The sequence below is a fragment of the Nanorana parkeri genome, unplaced genomic scaffold, assembly GCF_000935625.1.
Source record: "Nanorana parkeri isolate BGI_ZX_2015 unplaced genomic scaffold, ASM93562v1 scaffold1131, whole genome shotgun sequence".
In the NCBI taxonomy this organism is placed as follows: domain Eukaryota; kingdom Metazoa; phylum Chordata; class Amphibia; order Anura; family Dicroglossidae; genus Nanorana; species Nanorana parkeri.
Genome location: NW_017307399.1, coordinates 44,619 through 51,576, shown reverse-complemented (window position 1 = coordinate 51,576; position 6,958 = coordinate 44,619).

Sequence of the window (6,958 nt, the reverse complement as noted above, 5' to 3'; positions counted from 1 at the left end):
GCGCCAACTGTTTGCACAGCGCTTTACAATATAAGGAAGACATTACAATCACAATACAAATCAAGACAAGACGGTAAGGAGGGCCCTGCCCGTGAGGGCTTACAATCTAAAAGGGAGGGGGAAGTGATATTGATGGCTTCAGTAGGAAATCAGTTTGAGGCACTTCTGAGTTAATCCAGAATTCATTGCCAGGTGCAATTGATCTACCGTTGACCTCCTTCAAGCAGGTTTAGCATTCCTATAGACTTCTATGGGAATGCTGAACCCAGCTTTAGGTGGACAAAAGCCCATCGACACAAGCCCTAATGGGGCTCTGCATTGCATTGCATTGCACAGAAGTTCTCATCCTTTTACACTCTATCCAAAACTAGAAAAATGTATTTGGCTTGAAACATATATAGTAAACCAGAAGCAGAATTTCCTGGAGGCTTCAGCAACTATTTCTTAAAGGTACAGTTTATCTTTCTTAAAAGTACAGACTTAAAAGTACAGACTTGGACAGACTTGGACATTGTTGGAGACAATGTGGCCAGAGCGGCACACTTCCTCATATTTGGCAGCAGTGCTCTTTGTTCCAACAATACTGGATCTCTGTTTTCCAATATGTTACAGCGGTCACTCTCCTTCCTTGCAAACCCAGCCCACAACTGGCTTTGCTGGGAGTGGGACTTACTGACTGGCCTCTCCCCTCCCGTGTCTTTGTGACACATACATTTGTTGCAGCCAGACTTGCCATAGCCAGAATGTGGGAACAACAGATGGTGCCTACCTTAAATATGGTGATTGACATTGTTAATACCAACGCCCATTTTGAGCATCTCTTTGCTAAAGCAAACCTTAAGGAAGGTGCGTTTCTTAAACAGTGGGATTGTTGGATACAGGATAGTAGATGCACTACAACTATTTTGCCGAATTGAGTCGTATTGAGATCTAGGCCATACTTCTCTATAAGACCATATACTTCAATTGTGTACCTTCCTATCGCTTTCTGGTGTATAACAGTACTCACTAGAGTTAAAGGAGAACTATGGGGTTAGGGCTTTTCCCCATAGTTCTCCTTAGGGTAACGGGAGGACACAAACTAGCGTCCTCCCGTCACCCTAAGCTCAGTATACTGCGAGCTGTAGCTTGCCGTATACTGAGATGCCGCAGCTGAAGCGGATCCCGACAATTATGTCTGGATCCGCCCAGCTGCGTGAGTGACAGCTGGCTCTGCCTATCTAGAGACAGCGCCAGCTGTACCCTTCCCCGTCCGTTCCGCCAGTCAGCGCTGGAGGATCGGAGCGGGGAGGGGGAGTCCAGCCACTCCCCTGTCACGGCAGAGAGCTGTGACAGGATCGAGAAGTGAGTGAATGCCGGTATGTGTTCGCTCACTTCCCGATCTACTGAGCCGACCTGTGACAGTCCCATTGTCACAGGTCGGCTAGAACTATGAGGTGAGTGAAAAGCACTCACCTCATAGTTTTCCTTTAATCAACCCTAGGCTTGTGACCCAACTGCTTAGATTGATATAAGTATAATCTACTTTTTACTGCCTCATTATATGATGCCAAGTTGTTATATTACTCTTTTTTGTTTTTTTGTTCTATGCCTCCCTACCCCCCTTACCCTCCCCTGTGAGATACCTGTTGTCCTCCCTATGACCCCTTATCTCCCCTTCAGACCAAAGACACATAGAGAATTGCATTTTGGTTCAAGGCATGTTACTGAAGGGCTATCTGTTTGGATGTCAAGACGATGTATGCATTGTGCCTGATGTTTAATCTGCAGCTTACATACCTGTTTTGTTCTTGTCCTATGTGTCTGAGCTGCATCTTGCCTCATATCCACCTTGCTCTCTATATGACCTCCCTATCGCCTATCCACCTTCCTATCCACCTTGCTCTCTATATGACCTTCCTATCGCCTTCTGGTGTATAACAGTACTCACTAGAGTTAATCAACCCTAGGCTTGTGACCCAACTGCTTAGATTGATATAAGTATAATCTACTTTTTACAGCCTCATTATATGATGCCAAGTTGTTATATGACTCTTTTTTTTGTTCTATGCCTCCCTACCCCCCTTACCCTCCCCTGTGAATGCTGTATATTGGCACGGTCTTACTCATGCCCTACTTGTGTCTTGTATTGTGCAAAACCTTAATAAAAACTTATTGTTAAAAAAAAATAAGAGCACAAGCTTTCAGACTAAACAAGGAGTAGGCAACCTTGCCACTCCAGCTGTGGTCAAATTACAAATGCCATCATGCATCTTCTGCTGGCAGTCATGTCTGTGGCTGTCATTCTTGCAATGCCTGGGACCACACAACAACAGCTCGAGTGCCGAGGTTGCGTACCCCTATCCTAAGCTCTCCTTGAGTGTGGTTCTTGCCTTTATTTTTCCCAGGGATCCTGCCAGTAATACCCTTCTTGTCCTAAAATTAAATCACTTACTAACCCTTCTGTATCAGGACAACAGAAACAAGATAGGACCACAGAACCCCGCTCCTCTGTAATTGCCCATACCATCGAGAACATAGTCCTCAGAACTAAGAACTATGTAGCTGATAATAGTCAGCACAATCAGACAGCACATGAATTTATCAGCTCACTACATTTCTGGCAGGAATCAACATGTTTTTCTTTTTAACTTACCAAATAGATACAACAAAAAACGTTTGATAATATATTTACCAAAACAAAAGGAACCATGTAAGAGTTCATTGTTACTGTTGTCATTTGCTTTGAAGGTACAAAACACACAGGGGTCTATTCACAAAGCAACCGAAGAATCTAGCCGTAGCTTCAGCCGATCCTTCGGCTAGCTTCGGCCACAGGACCCCTTCGGTTCAGTATAATCTAGCAATGCATTCCTATGGCCAAACATTTATTTATTTTTCATTTCAGACAGGCTCCGTGTCAGAATAAAAAAAGTCCACAATTTGAACCAGATGAATCCTGGCATTGTCATCTTAGAATATGACCAATGTGCCACCAGGGAAGAAAAAATCAATTGATGGAAAAACCTGGTCAATTAGTATATTCACATGGACAGCTGACTTAATTTTTGTGCACTTAACATTGCTGAACCTAGACCTATTATCTAACGGAAGGCTCTGACCTATCTGCTTAGCTAAATCTAGTTTGTGACTTCTCTTTTGGCTAGGCAGTGTACGTACATGGAGTCTTCAAGCACCTTACATAAAAATTTATTCAAAAATCATTTTGAGCCATTTCCTTTGGCTTTCCCCATACAGCTCTTTCAGAGATTACACTTTTCTTGACAAATTGATGGACAGAATAATATCTACTTTAATATTGTTTTTTTTTTTCCCCCGTTTACAAATGCATGTCAGTTCATGGCCTAGAACTTCCGCAGATTAAATCCTGCTGCATTTCTCTTCACAAGTGTGATAGAATCTAATTAAACTTAATGAAAGCAATCAGTCCGCATGTTTCAGAACAGTTTTTCCAACTGTGAATAAAATGTTACTGACCCTCATTTGTTAGGAAATAGCTTCAGATTGTTCAGAAATGTAAATTAGGTAGCAATTGAACTTTAGATTAAAATACTGATATGGCCAGTGCAATCGTACCCATTTATAGCTAAGAATTTTCCCCCCTTCCTGTGCATAATGAGCAAGCACACGTTTAACCTACTGGTAGAGGAAAAGAACATATTAAATGTGTTTAATAGTCTGCAAAAAAAACACCACTGCATTATGGTTGTATGGTTCTGTAGCATTTCATTCAACTTCAGATAAATACAGCACCAATAAGCCGTTGTCATGATTTGAAACTGATGCTTGAGACCAATTGTAATCATATAAACATGAATCTTTATCCACCGAATGTGTTGCGTGGTTATTTGCAAAGGTTAAAATTTGATTTTTCTATTACAGGAATTATACTGCCTACTCTAATTGTGGACGGGACCGGATTTTCTCCCTGCTGCCCCAATGACAGGTTTCGCAATGCGCACGTCACCTGTTACAAAATGGCTTGTGTGGCAGTTATGTATAGGATTGTTTCGGCAAAAGGGCAGTTTTCCTTTTGACCTGTATCCTATAGGAAGCTCTACTTGCAACCAAGCATTTAATATAGTATTTTTGTTTGTTGTAACATTAGTCAGTATTTTCACTGAAGGTTATTGCCGTACAAAATCCAGCAGACTTATTGATTGGTAAAGAATTATAGATATGCCATAGGCTGAGACACATCGTAAATCAAGGATTAAATTATTGTTCACAGTTCTTGCATAGTTGCCAGTTACCCAGGTGTGTACCCTGCCAAGGTACTATACCTAATCCATAAATTAAGAATCAATATCCACAAAGAGTACAGATTAATGGTACAAAACAAATTTACATTTAATTTAAAATCCTAGATATCATAGGAGAAAAAGTAGGTATTAAATATTTGCCCATAAATATTACGTCTCACTTGAGAGCATAAATATCATGTTTTTGACCACAGGAAATTAATTTACTGGCACACAATATGATTTGAAACACTCAAGCCTGATAACAACGCTAAAGCCGAATCTGCCTTTTGCGCACTTTAAAGGCAATTTTAGTTAGTTCATTAAAAAAAAAATGCCTAACTTAATTTTTTTATGCTGTTCTGCTCCTGATTATTAGTAGTTTCCTACAGAAGAAAGAGCAACCCGACTGTTAAACACAGTTAAAAATGTAAAATATGACTGTACAAATAAATTGTATTCCACAGAAGCCAATGAGCAATTAAAAGTTATTTCCATTCAGATAGTACACATTATTATTAAATCTCTATGGAGATCACTGCAGCTGAGTGGAGCCAGGATTCCCAGAGATTTTAAAGGTAACCTACCATGAGACAAAAATATTGGGATTGCTGGCCTCTTCAGAAAATGCTAATCACTAGGTTGCCCTGCTCATCCTCTGACTTCTGAATTTATTCTAGTTAATTGAGTGAAAGTATTCAAGTTAAACATCAGCATCGGCCAGAAAGAGAACTGCAAAGGCAACCTATATATTTATCTCATGACAGGTTTCCTTTAATATGTCTACTGTTGATCAAACCATCTGGTATCTGTTTTATCTCCAATACCACTTAACTTGAGTCTATATAGAGAATATGGCAGCTTGCTGCCTTAACAAGATTAACAAGCAGTTTAACTCATGAAGAAAACACAGAAGTCAAATCCAATGTAGTTAAATTCAGCTTATCGCACACAGAGCATGTTTTTCTGGTTGGCTATTTGCATGTAAAAAGATAATTGTATCCTAATGCCTGTAACTGCATAGGTAGAAACTAATCTGTCTAGCAGAATGAGGCTGGGAGTGCCAAACTAGGGTTAAATTATCAGGGGTGGAGGTACAGTGAAACATCCGAAAATACATTATGAAAAATAATAAAGCAGTGGAACATGTGAAGATATAATATGATAGATACTAAAACTGGCTGCATGTGGCAGCACAATCTATGTACTAATATAAAATGTTTTGGATACATTTTTTTCTTAACTGTTTTAAACCATTAGAAAAAAAACCTGTATGCTTGAATAAATAGTTAATTAAACTGGCCACATATTGTCGGATCAACCATTTTTAAAGACTAACAGTAGGAGGGTCTTTATTACACTGGATTTACACTGCCTGTCCAACAAATGTCACACACTCTAAGATTTCGTTGGACCGCCTTTAGCTTTGATTACAGCACACAGTCGCCATGGCATCATTTTAATAAGCTTATGCATTGTCACAACATTCATTTCTGCCCAGAGTTGCATTCATTTTATACCAAGATCTTGTAGTGATGATGGGAGAGTCGGACCACTGCATAAAGTCTTCTCCAGCACATCCCAAAGATTCTCAACGGGGTTAATGTCTGGACTCCATGATGGGCAATCCATGTGTGGAAATTATGTCTCATGCTCATTGAACCACTCTTCCACAATTTGAACCAGATGAATCCTGGCATTGTCATCTTAGAATATGACCAATGTGCCACCAGGGAAGAAAAAATCAATTGATGGAAAAACCTGGTCAATTAGTATATTCACATGGACAGCTGACTTAATTTTTGTGCACTTAACATTGCTGAACCTAGACCTATTATCTAACGGAAGGCTCTGACCTATCTGCTTAGCTAAATCTAGTTTGTGACTTCTCTTTTGGCTAGGCAGTGTACGTACATGGAGTCTTCAAGCACCTTACATAAAAATTTATTCAAAAATCATTTTGAGCCATTTCCTTTGGCTTTCCCCATACAGCTCTTTCAGAGATTACACTTTTCTTGACAAATTGATGGACAGAATAATATCTACTTTAATATTGTTTTTTTTTTTCCCCCGTTTACAAATGCATGTCAGTTCATGGCCTAGAACTTCCGCAGATTAAATCCTGCTGCATTTCTCTTCACAAGTGTGATAGAATCTAATTAAACTTAATGAAAGCAATCAGTCCGCATGTTTCAGAACAGTTTTTCCAACTGTGAATAAAATGTTACTGACCCTCATTTGTTAGGAAATAGCTTCAGATTGTTCAGAAATGTAAATTAGGTAGCAATTGAACTTTAGATTAAAATACTGATATGGCCAGTGCAATCGTACCCATTTATAGCTAAGAATTTTCCCCCCTTCCTGTGCATAATGAGCAAGCACACGTTTAACCTACTGGTAGAGGAAAAGAACATATTAAATGTGTTTAATAGTCTGCAAAAAAAACACCACTGCATTATGGTTGTATGGTTCTGTAGCATTTCATTCAACTTCAGATAAATACAGCACCAATAAGCCGTTGTCATGATTTGAAACTGATGCTTGAGACCAATTGTAATCATATAAACATGAATCTTTATCCACCGAATGTGTTGCGTGGTTATTTGCAAAGGTTAAAATTTGATTTTTCTATTACAGGAATTATACTGCCTACTCTAATTGTGGACGGGACCGGATTTTCTCCCTGCTGCCCCAATGACAGGTTCCTCAATGCGCAC